Source organism: Peromyscus californicus, unplaced genomic scaffold, assembly GCF_007827085.1.
Source record: "Peromyscus californicus insignis strain IS unplaced genomic scaffold, ASM782708v3 Scaffold_5__1_contigs__length_169319896, whole genome shotgun sequence".
NCBI classification, from domain to species: domain Eukaryota; kingdom Metazoa; phylum Chordata; class Mammalia; order Rodentia; family Cricetidae; genus Peromyscus; species Peromyscus californicus.
This window is the reverse complement of record NW_026294573.1, coordinates 110,350,562-110,368,023: the sequence shown is the minus strand read 5'-3', so window position 1 is coordinate 110,368,023 and position 17,462 is coordinate 110,350,562. Positions and strand designations below refer to the sequence as shown.

At 38.2% G+C, this 17,462-nt stretch overlaps 1 protein-coding gene across 21 annotated transcripts in view; it reads right to left on the bottom strand.

Annotated features, from left to right (window-relative positions):
- Lingo2 (leucine rich repeat and Ig domain containing 2) overlaps positions 1-17,462 on the bottom strand; it is a 1,194,974-nt gene that overhangs the window by 333,393 nt on the left and 844,119 nt on the right. The window lies entirely within an intron of this gene.

Below are 17,462 nucleotides of genomic sequence, written 5' to 3'. Positions count from 1 at the left end.
TGAAAAATGGTGAGCCACATCTTAGGACCAGGGGCCTTCACTACTCAATCAATAAGGGAATTATAAAGTACTGTGTAAGGTACTATAAAATGCTGCTCAGGATGCTGAAAAACACAAAGCTGGAAGGCTGAAGTGTGTCCTTCTCAGAAGGTGTTTGTGCAGAGCACATTTTCCTTTCCATGCTTTCACTCACCTGTTCAGTCTACAAGTATTAGTAAATGCTATTAACATTAAAACTCACTCATATTATTAAATATACCTCAGTCTTCATGTAACTGACCACCTCCAGTACTCAATTTTTCTGACTCCACCCATAACTCTTTCAAGGTAATTGAGCATTGAGATATCACAGAGAAAAAGCCATCAGCAGCAACAGCAGAATTCACATGATGATATGGACCAAACATAGCATATTTTGTGAGTTCTGACATCCCACATAAAGTCAGCATTTCTAGTAGAAAAATTAGGTCACCTTTTTAACAAAATGTGTGAGAAACACCCTTGAGTGGAAAATGTGAAGCATTATTATAAATTCAGCAGCCCCCACTGTCCATGTTAAGATACAGATGGCAAGATAATAAAGAGAATGGATACTCCAAGATCAGCTGCTCCCTGAGACACAGACTCCACCAACCCCAAATATACTGGAGTTAGTGTCTCTACACAAAGGGATGGCTGGAGCCTAAGAAAGCAATCATATAACTGTCTGGGAGAAATCAATCACACATTTAATGATCCATTTGTTAGAGCCCACATAGATACATATGTTGTTTAAATTTCACAGATATTTCTGACATCCATTGATGGAGAAAATTCCCAAGTACACAATCACCAACTTTTCCTGTGCTGATGTCGGCCACACAAACAACTGAGTTCATTAGGAATGTAGAAAAGTACTTATAGGAAGGGCTAGTTGGTGGTCTTCCCAGAGGAATCTCTAAGAACAGACACCTTTATTTTTAAAACCTACAACCATACCATCTATGTATCTATGTCTCTATCTATCATCTACCTATCTAATTATTATTTTCCTACTAATTCCATTGGGACATTCATTTGAATGGTTATGTTTGATAGACTCAGGGACACAGGTGTAAAACCTGATTTTAACAAGCCACAATATCACCGTGCACCTGCAGTTAGAGCTCAATTATTCCCATAAGGGCACATGGAAGCTTCATTCAAAGTCTCAACAGTGAGATAGTGACTGTCCCATTTCAGCAGGGATGGTAAGAGAACAAGGACCAAAGTCCAGCCCAACTCGTGCCTCATTAAAATACAATATTTTAAAATACCTTTTAGAAAAACAGAGTTGTGTGTATGGATAATGGATAATAAATATTCATGCTTCAATTTAAAACGAGTATTTTACCTTGATTCTCTCTCTCTCTCTCTCTCTCTCTCTCTCTTTCTGTGTGTGTGTGTGTGTGTGTCCCTGTCTGTCTGTCTGTCTGTCTGTCTGTCTCTCTCTCTCTCTCTCTCTCACACACACACACACACACACACACACACACACACACACGACTTGAAATTCCCAATCTGTCAATTCAAGCTCTGATATTTATTAACCTACAACCTTAGTTAGGTTGTAGATGAAAATTATTTTTATTCATGCCAAATATTTCTACTTATCTGCTTTGAGGATGCTCATAAAACGATCAAATCAATAATCTTATAACAGAAACTAATGTTCATAAGTGGCACTCTTTTTAGTTTCTTAACAGCCATGTGGGATAACATGGAGGAATAGACATTTAACACTAAGGCCATTTGTGGGATTGTATGGGATCCTACTATAGTAGAAGCTTCTTAAAATCTGGTGGACAGATAACAGTGAAGCAATTTACAAGCATAATTTTCAAGCAACACAAATGGCTTTGAAGTGAGGAATTTCCAAGAGCTACCTGCTTTGGAAGCAGCCATCTGTGACTTGGTACTGATTCTCACTTGTTGGCACAGTCTCTTGTTATAAAAAGGTAAAAATAACATAATTTGCTTTTAATGTTGTTTTATTTTATTAAAAAAGGAATATTATTGATCAATTCTCAGAAGGGGTATTTTTGTAGTTCCTTTTCATTGATTATTGGTTATTGATTTATTGAAAATTATTCATTTTCTCTACTTTGTATAAAAGACAGATTTTTATGAAATATATTCTAATCAGTTTCTCCTCTGGCAATTCCTCCAACATCCTCACCACCATCCCATCCACCAAAATCCACATCTTTTTCTCTCTCACTAGGAAACAAACAGGCATTTAAAATAAAATAAATAGCCAGGCATACACCTTTTGTCTCAGCAATTGGGAGGCAGAGGCAGGTAGATCTATAATTCGAGGGCAGGCTGGTCTATAGCGCCAGTTCTAGACAGTCAGGACTACATACAGAAACCTGCTCTTGAAAAAAACAAAAAAAAATAAATAAAAATAAAAAGTAAAGAAAGAAAAATAAAATCAAATACATCAGAATAATGCAAAACAAATAAATAGGAAGAAAAAACAAAACAAAGACAAAGACAAAGAAACACACAGAGATGCAGAGATACACACATTTACACATACAGAAATCCCATAAAACATAAAATTGGAAATCATGAAAGGGAAGCAAAAGACCTGTAAGATAAAAAAAAAAATGCACCGACAAAGCATTATGAGACAAACTATCTCCAAAAATACCATTGATATAGTTAGTGCTGGCCGTCCCTTGCTGGGCATTGGGCCTAGCCCTAAGGGTGGTTTGTATACACAGTGAAACTCCATGTCCTCATTGGAAAAAACTAATTTTTCCTTTACAAGTTGTTATTAATTGAGATAGTTTGGAATTGGAATGGGAACTTGTGTTCACCTCTCCTCTCAGTGCTAGGAATCCATCTGCCTCAGACCATTGCAGGCCCTGTATGGGCTGCCACAGTTTCTGTGAGTTCACATGCTGTGTTTAGAAGGCCTCATTTCCTGGTCCTCCATCTCCTCCAGCTCTTACATTCTTTGCAACTTCTCTTCCACATGGCACCATGAGCCCTGAGGGAGATTTGATGGAGATTTGACATCCCATTTAAGACCATGTTCCAAGGCCTCTCACTCTCTGTACATTGTCCAGCTGTGGATCTCTGTATTTGTTTCTGTCTATGGCAGGAGGAAGCTTCTCTAATGATAGCTGAGCAAGACACTCTTCTATGAGTATAGAAGAATGATGTTAGGAGTCATTTTATTACTAAATTCCTTTAGTAGAACAATAGTATTTGGTTTTCTCTTAGGTTCGTGGCCTGTCTAGTCTCAGGTTTATGGCCACCTGAGCAGACAGAGTTAGGGATGGATTAGTTCTCATGGAGTGGATCATAAATACAATCAGGTGGTTGGTTACCTGCACAATTTTTGCGCCACCGTTTCACCAGCATATCTTGCAGGCAGGTGACCATTGAAGATTGAAGGGTTGCAGCTGGGTTGGTGTTTACCTTCTCATCTGGTAGCATGGAGACTACCTTCCAGTACTATGAACACTAGTCAGTAGGGGTGAAGGCTTCAGTAGGCACCAGTTCAACTTCTTCATGTCCAGTGAGTAATATATGTGGTGTCTTCGGCAATAGGGCCTTATCATTAGTTTGTGGAAAGCAACCAAACTGGGCTGTTTGGGGATTTCCAGGGAACCCCTTGGGCCAAAACTCAATTAGATGTACCTCATTCCCAGTATTGGAGTTTTCATTTAGTGGTGGCAGATGTCTAGTTGGAACTTTGTTGCCTCCATTATTTGGTAATTTATTTTATATATGTATATATTTTAAGAAACTTCTACTGTAAAAGGTTTCCATACAATCCCACAGATGGCCTTAGTTTTAAATGTCCATTCCTCCATTTCCTTCTTTACCTCCCTCGTCTTTCCTGTCCATTTAATCCTCTTTTTCTAATCTTCCATGTTGTGGAATATTATTTTTAACTATGTAAAGATGTGTTACATTTTTTTATGCCCCAGAATATTACCTTGACTGTGTAAAGGTGTGTTACATTTGTTTCTGCTGCCTTTGTTAATGATGTAAAGATGTGTTACATTTGTGTTTGCTGCATTTGTTTAATTATGAAAAGATGTGTTGCTGTTTCACCTTGCCTGCCTAAGGCACCTGATTGGTCTAATAAAACGTTGAGCAGCCATTTGCTAGGCAAAAGAGGGATAGGTGGGGCTGGCAGGCAGAGAAAATAAGTACAAGGAGAAATCTAGGATTGGAAGAGGAATGAGAGAAGAAGGAGGAGGAGGAGAGACTAAGGATGAAAGAGAGGGACATGCCCGGGGCAAGCAGCCAGGTAGCTGCCAGCTAGCTAGCCAGAAGCAGTGGAAGTAAGCTGAACAGATGGAAAGAAAAGTAAAAAGCTCCAAGGCAAAAGGTAGATAAAGAGAAACAGGTTAATTCAAGTTAAAAGAGCTAGCCAGAAATGAACCTAAGCTAGGCTGAGTATTTGTAACTAATAAGAAGTCTCTGTGTTATGATTTGGGAGCTGGTTGGTGGTACAAAAGAAAAAGCCTGGTACACTCCCCTCCCCTAATCCATCCATAAGTGTATATTCCATTTTCAGTTCCTTTCGAGATCCTTCTTTTACCCTTAATACCTCACTCTATACGTCTGTGGGTATATGGATTATAGCATGCTTCTCAAAAATGTAAAAGCTAATATCACATATAAGCAAATATATACCATATTTTTATTTTGAGGTCTGGGTTATCTCACTCAGGATGACTTTTGTAGCTCCACTTATTTACCTGTGAATTTCATTCCTTTTTTTTTAACAGCTGAGTAATATTCCATTATGTAAACATATAACATTTTCTGTATCCTTTTGTCTGTTGATGGACATCTAGGCTGTTTCCGATTTCTAGCCATTATCAATAAAGCAGTAATGAACATGGATGAACAAGTGTATCTGTAGTAGGATGTAGAGTCCAATGGCGATGTGCCCAGGAGTAGTATACCTTCATCTTGAGGTAAATCTAGTCTCAGCTTCCAGAGGAACTGCCACACTGGTTTCCACAGTGACAGTATACTTTTGCACTACCACCAGCAGTATATGAGTGTTACCCTTACTCCACACCCTCACCAGCATGAGCAGTCATTTGTTTTATTGACCTTGGCCATTCTGACTGTTGTAAGATAAAATCCCAAAGTAGTTTTGGTTTCTATTTCCCTGATGACTAAGGATGCTGAACATTTATAAGTGCTTCTCAAATATTTGTGATTCATCCTTCAAGAACTCTCTGTTTAGAGATCTGTACCTTTTATAAGTGGGGTTATTTCTTGTCTCTTAAGTTCTTTCTATACTTTAGATATTAGCCCTCTGTTGGTTGCATACTTGGTAAAAGTCTCTTCACATTCTGTAGCTCTCTGTTTTGTCTAAATGATGGTGTCTTGCCATACAGAACCTTTTCAGTTTCATGAGATTCCATTTATTAGTTGTTCTTAGTGCTTGCACTGACAGTGATCAGTAAGAAAGTCTCTTTTTGTGACAGTGAGTTCAAAAATTTCCCCCACTTTCTCTTCTACTAGATTCAGAGCATCTGCCCCTATGCTGAAGTCCTTAACCCACCTGGAGTTGAGTGTAGTGCGGGGTGTTAAGTGTGGGTCTATTTGCATTCTTCTGAATGCAGCCATCTAGCTTATCCAGTAGGATTTATTGAAGATTCTGTGTTTTTTCCAGAGTGTATTTATGGATAAAAAAAAAAAAATCAGGTGTTCAAAGGTGTGTGAATGAACGTCTGTATCTTCAAATTGATTCAATTGATCAATGTGCCTATTTTTACAACAATGCCATTCTTATATTTTTTAAAACTATAGATCTGTATTATGATTGAATTTGGGGCTGGTGATGTCTCTGAAATTCTTTTATAATTCAAGGTTATTTTAGCTATCCTGTTTTTTTTTATGTTTTCAAATTGGAATTTTGAAGGAGATTATACTGAATCTGTAGATACCTTTTGGTAGGGTGGCTATTTTCAATATGTTAATCCTACTGATCCATAAGCATGGGAGATCTTCCCATCTTCTAATGTCTTCTTCAGTTTCTTTCTTCAATGCCTTAAAAATTTTATCACACAAACCTTTCACTTGTGTGGTTAGAGTTACCCTAAGGTATTTTTGAGGCTATTACAAAAGATATTGTTTCCCTGATTTCGTCGTCAGTCAGTTTGTTGTTTGTATATAAGATGGTGACTGATTTTTGTTGGTTAATTTTGTATTTGGCAAATTTACTGAAATTATTTATTTACTGTGTAAATTTCCCAGTGGAGCTTTTAGGATAATTTACATATACAATCATATCATCTGCAAATAAAGATACTTTGACTTTCTTTTACTAACCTCTTGATCTCCTTCAGTTATTGCTGAATATTGCTCTAGATATTATTTCAAGTACTAAATTAAATAGGTATGGAAAATGTGAATAACCTCATCTTGTCCCTGATTTCAGTGGAAATACTTGGAGTGCCCTTCCTTTAGGTTGAGGTATAGCTTGCGATAAATCTCTTCTGATATTTTGAGGTATGGCCCCTGTATCCCTAGTCTCTTACAGACTTATATCATAAAGGAGTATTGGGTTTTGTTAAAGGCCTTCCCTGCATCGAATGATAAGATTGTGTGGCTTTTTTTCTTTCAGTCTGTTTATATGGTGGATTATATTTATCAATTTACATATGTCAAACATCTCTGAGATGAAGCCTACTGGTTCATGGTGGATGATCTTTTAGATGTATTTCTGAACTTGGTTTGCAAGTATTTTATTGAGAATCTTTGCATTTATGTTCGTATGAGAAATTGGTCTGTAATTCTCTTTGTTGGGCATTTATGTTGTTTAGGTATCAGAATAATTGTGGCCTTGTAAAAAGAAATGGCAATGTTCCTTCTGTGTCTACTTTTGTGGAGTAAATTTGTGAAATATTGCAGTTATTTCTTTTTGGAAATATTGGAGAATTCTGCACTGAATTCATCTGCCTCTGGACCTTTAATGGCTGCTTCTGCTTCACTAGGCATTATTAGTCTGTTTAAATCATTTATCTGATCTTGATGTAACTTTCATAGATGGTGTATATCAAGAAATTTCTCCATTTCTTTTAGGACTTCCAATTTGGTGGAGTATATTCATTTAAAGCATGTCTTATGATTATCTGGAATTCCTTGCTGTCTCCTATTATGTTCCCATTTTTGTATTTACTTTTGTTGATTTGGATCATCTCTTTCCATCTTTTAGTTAACTTGGCTAAGGGTTTATTAAACTTACTGATTTTCTCAAAGAACCAACTCTTTGTTTCATTGATTCTTTGCATTTCTTTTTTCTTTTTTGTTTATGTTTTTTGAATCTCACATCATGCTCTCTTTCCAGTCTTCCATGTCTGCTCCACTCTCTTTTGACTTCATCCACTCCACCCACCTCCCAAAAAAAAGAATGGAAAAAGAAAAAAAAAGTCCATTTTGTATCGTCCATGTATTCATTGAGTATGGCCAAACTCCTAGTGGCCAGTTTTCCAAGAGAAGGTGAATCTTTCTCTACCTGCACCCCCACCAGGAACCAACAAATGTGGAGAGCCATGTGGCAGCCAAGGAGAAGTAGGGCCAGCTCCCCTTTACCCACACCACCCCTGCTCCTGCAGTGTGGGGGCCAGCTCAGCATAGCCCACGGACATCAACATGGCTTCAGTTGGCTGCCCAGACTACACAGGCATCCACATAGTCTTTGGGGGTAACACAGACATTAACATGGCCCCTGGCCATATCAGGACCACCAATCCACTCATGACCCTCAGTGTCTACATGTACCATAGGCCTCAACATGGTCTCAGGTGGTTTACACATGCCACTAACATCCAGATGGACCTCTGAGGCAGCAAAACTCATGGAGGATATCACCAAGGCCTCAATCAATGGCACCAACTGCATATATCCACATGGAACTCAAGCTTCGTCAAGGCCTAGGGCAATAGCATGGACCACAGACACCAACACGGTCTCCAGTGGCTTCACAGACCAAGTGGTCCTACGAGGAGGTCCAATCCTGAAAGTGAACCTTTCCTTATCTTGGGCCTTTGTGTTTGCCCAAATCCAGGGCAATGCTACTGCAGGGTAGCATGTTTGGGGGCTGAGTCTTCTGTATAAGGTCCAGGCTGCTACATATCATTCGGCTGACCCTACACTCTGTTTTTCTACTGTTCACATCTCTCTTTCATGCATTTGTTTGTAGTGGTGCTCACCACCAGTGCCTTGAAGGCAGGGTGGACTGGTTGGCTTCTGCCACCAAACTGCTGATTCTCATATTGTTTTTGTTGTTGTTGTTTAATTTATTGACTTCAGTTCTGAGTTTGATTATTTCTTATTATTTACTCCTTTTGAGTGTTGTTTCTTCTTTTTGTTCTAGAGCTTTCATATATGCCATTATGTTACTAATGTGAGATCTCTCCATACCTTTTTTTTTTTAGTGCTATGAACTGGCTTCTCAGAAATGAGAATTCAAACATAGAGCCTAAGGATGCCATTCTCATTTGATATACCATATACTATTATAACTGGGGAGGGTTGAAAAAGGGTAATAGTAGGAGAGGGAGAGGCAAATAACATTAAGGATTTTTGGAAAAGTTGTGGTAAAACATAATTATACAAGCTTATTTTAAAAACACATATGTTCATGTACATACATATATATACACACAGACACAGATAGACAGACACAATCACACACACACACACACACACACACACACACACACACACTAATGGAGCATGCATGTGGTGTAATGGTAAGTCTCTCCAGTCCTGCCCAACCCTGCAGTCCAAGAGGGGCAGAGTTGGGGAGATACCAGCTGCTGCCCAAGGAACAGCAAGATGGCAGCAGAATGTGGAGGGATGTTGTCTACCCCAGTAGCTAATATCTATGTACTTTCCAACAAAAACCCCAGTGCCGAATATGGGAAACCTCTCTAGAATTGTTGGTCATGGAAATGCAAGAATCTTCAAAAACAGTATGGAATATTGTCATTCCTCTTTGTTGACTTCCAGAACTTATTGTCAAAGACATAGATCGTTCAGACACGGTACTTAGAGGAGTTGAGCCAGAACTTACATGGAAGCCTCCTCCCTAAGGACTAGCTCTACTAGTATCTAAAGGTACTACATAGGCCGCCTAGATAGGGGAGGAATAAGTAGTCCTACCCAGTTGTAAAGTCTACAAACTACAGTGAATGACCTCATAAAATATATGAGTAGAGTCACAGTAGTGCTTTAGTCTTAGAAGTAACCAACAGCTGTCTATTGGACTTAAGGCTCACACAATACAAGGGAATTCATGCTGGTACTGGAAACTTAGCTAACTACCCAGTGTTGCAGTGGTCATAAACCTGAGAGAAGAACCTACTACCACCATTTTCTTAAGCCAACATAGTTTCTAACTGTCTTCTATTTTAAATATTTATACCTACAGATGTGTGTCTCTTACTCCTTATCAAAGAAGCATCTTTTTTTTTTTTTTTTTGGTACAGATGGAGACTTACAGAGTTCTACAACTTGTCAAAATGCAGAAAATAAATTACCATAGGGTGCCCATCTCCAACTGATTGTATTTGAAATGCAAGTTCTATACTCCAGGCTTAGGGAAAATTGACAACAATGTGAAGGAAACTTGTAAGAGTCAGATAACCATGATGCTAGAAGGTTTCCCCTAGATATGACAGGGAAAATGCACCCATGATGTCTTAACAATATGGTTGCCTGAACATGACTAGCATAGCCAAAATACCACTTGACATGCCGAAGTTTACAGGGAAAAGTCCACAAGGTCCCATCCTTAGATAAAGAACTGCAGGTAGTCAAGGCTGCTGAGAGTCAGTTTCCTAGAGAGGTGAGCTAGCTAACACATAGGTTATCTAATCCCAGTGGTCAATCCTGGCCACATATACAGACAGTATTGCTAAATGTACTCACTAGCTATATCTACATATGCACATATACCGACAGAGAAGAGAAAAGAGAGAGAGAAACAATATTAATTGTTGTTTATTATTATTCTATATAAAGAAAAGATTATGAATTAGGGAAATAGAGGTGGAACACATGAGGAACTGGAAGTTTTAGAGAAAGGAGCTGTGATGTAGATGTGATATCTATATATAAAGTTCATAATAAAATAAGCAAATAATATACATTTTAAATTATATGTCCACACTAAGGAATGCCATTCATTTATTTGTGTGTGTGTGTGTGTGTGTGTGTGTGTGTGTGTGTGTGTGTGTGTGTGTGTGTGTGTATCTGTGTGTGTTTTGGTTAGGTTGTTTTGTTATTTGTTTATTTATTTATTTATTTATTTATGTCAACTTGATACAAGTCTGGATCTTCTGGGAAGAAGCAATTTCAATTGAGAAAATGCCTTCATCAGATTGGACTGTAGGCCAGTCTGTGGGGCATTATCTTGATTAACAATTGATGTACAAGGGCCCAGTAAACTGTTGACAGTATCATCCTGGAGCAGGTGGTCATTGGATGGATCAAAAAGCAGGCTAAGCAAGCCATTAGGAATCTTCTAGTAAGGAGCATTTCTCAATGGCTTTGTTTCAGTTCCTGTCTCCTCGTTCCTACTGACTTCCCTCTATGACGGATTGTCACTGGGAAGTAAATCTTAGTTAATGTTCTGTGCTGTGAAGAGACACCATGACCAAGACAACTCTTATAAAAGTAAACATTTAATTGGGAGCTTGATTGCAGAGGCATTAGGTAGAAGCAAGCAGACATGGTACTGAGGTAGTAGCTGAGAGCTTTACCTCCTGATCTACAGGCAACAGGCAGGGATACTGGGGCTGGGATGGTTTATTTTATTTTACTTTTAATTTTTTTGTTTTTGTTTTTCAGCACTCTTTCACAGATAAGGAAATCAGAGCTTAGAAGACTATCCAAACTCACATAATAATAAAGTAGTGGAGTCTGAGACACCACACTGAGGAAAAAATACTTTGTTGCTTACTTAGGCCACCCCCAGTGACACACTTCCCCCAACAAGACCACACCTTCTAATCCGTTGGGAGAAGTTCCACTAACTGTGGACCAAGTAATTAAATACATGAGCCTATGAAGGCCGTTTCTATTCAAACCACCACAATGTAAAAGCCAAACAAACCCCTTTCTCCTCCAGCTGGTATTGGCTAGTATTCTATTACAGCAACAGAAAGCAAAATAGAACAACATATGTATACACTGCATGATGGGCAAATCTGCTGAGGTCTTAGAACAACTTGACATAGTTTGCTCTCCTTTCGTCATGTCCATCCTAGGGATCAAACGCAGGTTGCTAGGTTTATGGTTAAGGACAATTTTCTACTAAGCCACATTGCTGGCCCAGAAAACATTTTATTTTCAATAGAATTTTTGTTTTGGAGAAACCACTATTCTTTGAAAATGAATTATAATGAATGTACCTTATTTTACAAATTAAATCTCAATAATCTTGATTTAAATATTTTGAATGAGTTTTTATCTGTGTCCCAAAAGGTTCCACGGTATACAGAAGACATGATATACAGATACTATTGATAAACTAATATTATCTATAAATTAAAAACTAAGCAAGACAAAAATAAGCTTGAACAAAAACATAGAACAATGCACATCTGCACAAACCCTATATTTCTGTGACTTAGTCTACCCTTAAGTGGTCTTCAATTGAATTCTGCTTTTCTTTGTTTCCCCCTATACACAGCACTACAGCCTTTTCAGTCTATCGTATTGCTTTGAAGAAAGCTTTCCAAAGGATCCCCTCAGCACTTAGACACTCACTTTATAGGCTATTGATTTGTACTTGTTGGTTTGTTGGTCTTTAAACATTGTCTAGGGGATGTGTTTCATCTTCCCCACAGAGGCATGTTGCATAGCCCCCTGGGCAGCTAACAGAACGGAAATAGTAGGGAGCATTTTGTGAGCTCACTGCTCTTGTTAAATGACTGTGCGGTGTGTTTTGCAAGATTTGTATGGAAGCTACTCATTTCTCCAAACAAACATCAAAAACATAATCATAGGAAATGTGGGAAGAGCTGGATTATCAATGATCAAATTTAGGGTTATTTAATCCGCTGTAATTTAAAATCTACTTCTGCAAATGATTTTTAAACATCAGAGGGGATCTATGCCTTTTAGCTACAAAACAATTACTTTTTAGTTCCTTTCCCCCTTCATTGAGTCACACGAAGAAGCTGCCCTTTCTTCCCTAGCAGGCAGAAGGCACTCAGAATCACTAAGATGTCACAGCACTAGCTACACTTTCATGTAATGCTTCCTATTTCATCTGCTCAAAAACTATGAGCTGTGCTCACTTTCTTCAGAAGAAAGCAATGATCAGAATGTTTGAGTTATTTGCCCAAGGACAAGCAGTCTTTGAAAAACTGCAGTCAGGATTCTGATGACCTTAATTGATAATGCTATGTTGTCAATTAAATGCTTATAGATTGAATTTGAGCAATTTGCCCAGTCTGTAGATGAAGACCTTAGTCTCAGGAAAGTGAGGTGACAAATCTGAGGGTGTTTGGATCACAGGAGGATCTATGTGAAGACCTAAAAGCAGGATGCCCCTGCCTCTCCAATACCAGTCCTCCTCTAGCGTGCTCAGCATGGTGTCCCAACATTAGAGATTTCCAATGTACTTGATTTTAGAGAACTATGTTCTTGGTAGCTTTATTTCAGAAAGTTACCAAAGCTAACAAACAGTACAACAGCATTTCTGAGTACACATTTTAAATGAGCAGAATTTGCTGAAAGAAACAGATGATCTCCCTCATCACTTTCTCCAATTAAAACAGTACAGACACAAGGAGAACACTGTCTTACTAGATTGTGACAAAACCAATGATTAGACTGTAATATAAATAACACATTGGTATTTTGCTGATGCCCATTTTGTACATTCAGCTGCATTATTAGCAACCACAAACTTGAAATAATCTTTCCAAGTATTCATCTAATATTATTTTCATTTTGTAACTTAGCAGGGAGTCTATTAAGTGACACAAAGTAAGATCTAGGGTAATTCCATTAACAGCTGAATCCAGGGCTGGCTAGAGACGCAAACACAGATGATTCTCCCTGTTTTCAGCTCTAATCAAAGGTACCCAATTCTGATTTGATTATGGTATGCAATCTTGCCAACTCAAACAGAATACATTCCTGTCTACTTTGTATTTCCAGAAATGGAAGCATCAATACCTCACGCTTTCCAGCTGTTCTCTGCTGAGGTGCATCTCCTTTTCAGGTATATTTTCAACCTGTGCTCTCCTCCCATGTCACTAAACGTAACTAAGGAAGATGATAAAAAGGTAAATGAGACATCCATTTTGGGTCACCAGGTGTGCAGTGCAGGCCAGTGATCTTCGAGAGAAGGAAACACAGAAGGGAGACCACTGCTTGTTCAACGACCCTCTCTTGCTTAGTGTCAGCGGTTTCATGTCAGTCTACAGCTGACAAGTGAGGGAGCGGCACTGTGTGACTACATGCTCCTACTGGCTCCGGCTCCAGTCCTTACTTGTTTAAAACTTACTTGTAAAATACCCTTCAGGATGAACTCAGGCCCTTTGTCTGTGCCTTTCTCAAGCCACACACTGATTCCTATGTATTTCACTACTGTAACAGAAAAGGAAAGAAAACATTCCACACCAAAATGTGTAGGGTAGGATACACTTAAATCAGTATTTTCAGCGAGGTTTACAATTTTGAGATTTTTTTTTTCATAGATGAGAAGAAATGCCTGGTGTCATGGATCAAGGTTTCCTTCCTTTGAGACTAGAAAATGTGTTCAAATTAAGACTAAATAAAAGGAAGTGAAGATTAGCAACGAGAACAAGAATTGAAGAAATTGAACAGAAGTGATAGAGAAAATTGACAAGGCCTAAGATTGTTTCTGTGAGGAGTACTAAAAACCTGTAAGACACAGTATATGCAAATTACAAATATTCCTTTGACACTAGATTCCTTAATGCTACTAGAAAGGCAGTAGGGCATCTTGTGAATAGTTTTATATCTATAATTTTGACAATTTAGATGAAATAAATAAGTTCCTTAAAAAGCATTCCAGAACTAAGCAACTTCATTACATCAAATAAACTGAACCCATCATTTAAACCTTTGTACACAGTTATTAAACATTTTAACACACATCATTGTTTTCAGAATTATTAGCTTAAAGACAGAGAAACATTTTCCAAGACATTTTATGAGTACAAAATAAACCCAACTATTTTCAAAGCCTGACAAAATAATTTTAAGGAGTTGTCTGAATGGGTCGTGTGCTAGACTGTAGCTCTTTGAGGCACCTCCACACTGATGTCCATTGTGGATGCACCAGTTCGCACTAGCACCAACAGGGGATAGGGGTTCTTTCTTTCAGCACCCAAAATAGCATTTGTTGCCAGTTTTTTTCAATCTTAGTCATTCTGCCTGGGGTAAGATGAAATCTCAAAGAAGTTTTAATTTTCATTGATCTGATAGATAAAGATTTTGAATACTAAAAAAAAATACATATTTCTCATTTCTCAGACATTTTTATTTCTTCCTATGAGACACCCAGGCACATACAGGTGGGACTAATGGGCTTAGTGTATTTTAAAAAGAACACAAGAAACTGGGAGGAAATAGTGTTTAGGGAAGTAGGAGAGGAACTGAAAAAGAGAGCTGTTCAAAACACATTACATGTACTAATGAAATTCTCAAAATAAAACATGTGAGAAAAGACAGTTATAGGATAAGATACTCTAAGAATATAGAAATAAATATCATCCCACCATAAAATCAAATCCAGCCATCCATGTACAAAGACTAACACGACATGTTGAGTGGGCTTGACTCTGAAAAGCAGTTTTAGTTTAATATTTGAATGTGATTGTCCATAAGTTTGTTTGAAGGCAAAATTTAAAACCATTTGATAAAATTTGACAGGGACTGCTAACATTCTCGATCAGGAAGAATTGAATGGCTTTCATCCATCTGGGGAAAGTCAAGTTACAGTCAACATCACACTTAGGGTTCAAGGGTTGATCTCTCTCCTCTAGTACAAGTTAAGTCAAGCATTTTGCCAGGAAGTCATACCCAGCTCCACAATTCAACTCTACCAAAGATGCCATTTTCAGTGAGCATACTTTCAAACACAAACTTACAGAATCTGATAGAATTGATAAGTAAACCTCTCAAGATTATAGCATTCAAGGCTAATACACAAGTAAATGCGGTTTTTCTTTATGCCAACAGGAAACAGTAAATAATATTTTAAAATACATTTATAGCACCCAAAATCATGACTAAAATTTTTAATAAAAGATGCATTTGGTAGGTAGAAATATAACACAACCTCTGCAATGTATTCCTTTGCTAGTCATGTCCTATAGAATTCTCCCCCTCTCATTGGGGTGGAGACCTGAGATCATTGTGGGATATCACTTTCACAGTTACACACAAATTGAAACACATCTTTAAAGAGAGAGAAACTGTCTTAAGTGAGCCTGGCTGATCAGGTTAGCCTATGAAAGGAAGACAAACTTCAGAAAACTTTCTCTGTTTGCTTGAAGACATAGCCTCACATGAGTCCTACAGTGAAAGAAAATGAATTCTTTCATGGAGATTTGGAAAGTAACTCTGTTCAGAAGAAATCTGCCATCATTGACACAACTCTAAATACCTCTACAACAACAACGAAAAAATAATGTTGCAAAGAAAAAAATTAAAAGGAGCTAAATAAATCTCAGTAGTCTAAATTTTAATGAAATTTGTAAATCTGATAGAAAATGTTTTCTGATAATGCAAAAGACAAAGATGACCAGAGAAAAATAAAGCAGGGTAAAGGTAGAAGTCCTGTCTTAAGACTTCGTATGAAATGAAAGTAAGAGAGTGGAATCCTGACACACGGAGGTGAAAATCAAAGCACAGAGCATCTCAAAACAGTGACATTCACATGGATAATCACTTTAAATCACCACCTGTTTAAAATAGAACACCGACATAAGGGCCACACAATAAATTCAGTTCATTGATCACATCGTCTACAAAGGGAGCTAAAGAAAACCAGACACGACTGCAAAACAGCATTTTCCTCTAGTTACAAAAGCATGCTTTCACAGAAACATAGAAAAATGAAACAGATGTGATGAAATACCAACAGTGATTAAATCCAGACAGTTAGGACTTCATGGAATATGCTCCCTACCACTATCTACCACTTAGTTTGAAATATTTCCTTCAAAAGACACTCTTGAGTGACGGCGATGGCTCAGCAGGTAAGAGTGCTGGCTATCCATGCCAGACAGCCTTAGTTCAGTCTCTGGAACCCACGGACGAAGCTAGATAAAGAGGCATTTGTTTGTAATTCCAGCACCTCTACAACACAACCCCTACACCTAAGACTCAGGAACACTGTAGGAAACTGGGTGAAAAATTATAAAAGTGAGAGAACCAGGACATCTTGGGGGTGACTGTATAGGACAGGGAGTCTTCTGCATAGGACAGGGAGTGTGTAGGACAGGGAGTCTTCTGTACAGGACAGGAAGCCTGCATAGGACATGAGGTCTTCTGTATAGGACAGGGAAGCAGCATTCATGAAATCTCAGTATGTCTGCCTGAATAACACCTTCACAATGACACCACCAGCTGACATACCAACATGGATGGGAGAAACCTCACAAAGCTTCATTCCTAGATGTAGAGTTAGGGGCAAATAATGGCCACTTGTTATTGAATAAGCGATTAGAGGATCTCGCTCTGGTTAGATCTAAAAACATATACCTACAGGGAACACTAAATAAATTCAGCAGGCTGTGCTTACACAGGTACACATATGTATACCAGTAACAATAATTACTAAAGAAAAAGAGAAAAGGGGGACAGGGAGATTGTGATCGATTTGGAGAAGAGTGGAATAGGTGATGACTATGATTAGGGTACGTTATTTGAAATTCTCAAATAACTAATTAAGTATTCCATTAAAAATCTTGTGTTTAGCCGGGCCGTGGTGGTGCACGCCTTTAATCCCAGCACTTGGGAGGCAGAGGCAGGCAGATCTTTGTGAGTTTGAGGCCAGCCTGGTCTACAGAGCGAGATCCAGGAAAGGCGCAAAGCTACTCAGAGAAGCCCTGTCTCAAAAAACCAAAAAGAAAAAGAAAAAAATCCTGTGTTTCTGTTAATTGATGAAGAAAAATGATACTAGATCTGATCAAGGACAAAACATTCTTTCACGTAGAAATTCACTTCTCTTCTAGAATGGAATTCCCAGTGCTGCTGAAATATTTGACTGGTTTCTATAGTAGCAATAAGTTCTCTTTTGAAGTTAGGTAAGTCTCACTAGCTATCAGTCAGGTGCCTGTGTTCTTTACCTAGATATTAGTTTTCTTGTATTGGGGAGTCCTATGGAGGAGGCAGGGGAATTTGATCAGAGGAACCAGTGGGGTCAGGGACACTATGAGAATATGACCCACAGAATCAAC